Source organism: Sinocyclocheilus anshuiensis, unplaced genomic scaffold (assembly GCF_001515605.1).
Source record: "Sinocyclocheilus anshuiensis isolate Anshui unplaced genomic scaffold, SAMN03320099.WGS_v1.1 scaffold552, whole genome shotgun sequence".
Lineage (NCBI taxonomy): Eukaryota > Metazoa > Chordata > Actinopteri > Cypriniformes > Cyprinidae > Sinocyclocheilus > Sinocyclocheilus anshuiensis.
This window is the reverse complement of record NW_015554362.1, coordinates 1767948-1768269: the sequence shown is the minus strand read 5'-3', so window position 1 is coordinate 1768269 and position 322 is coordinate 1767948.

Genomic DNA, 322 nt, shown 5'->3' with positions numbered 1-322 from the left:
CATTATATTAATTATTATTATAATTAATTAAATTATAACCAATCAAGTCTGACATCAGTGCAAAAAAACTGAAATTATTATACACTTGAGTTCGAAACAAAATATTCTAGATGTGTTGGAGGTGAGCGACATGACCAAAATTATATATTATGGTATGAGTAATTTTATTTCATGTTAACAGTATGTTAAAAGTATGTTAGTATGATTATTTTTGCAGTAAATACAAAAAATATATATATTTTTATTTCTCTCACTTCCCTCATTCTCTTCATTATTTCATTTTATCATTTTGTTATGGTTATCATGGTATGAGTAATTTTAA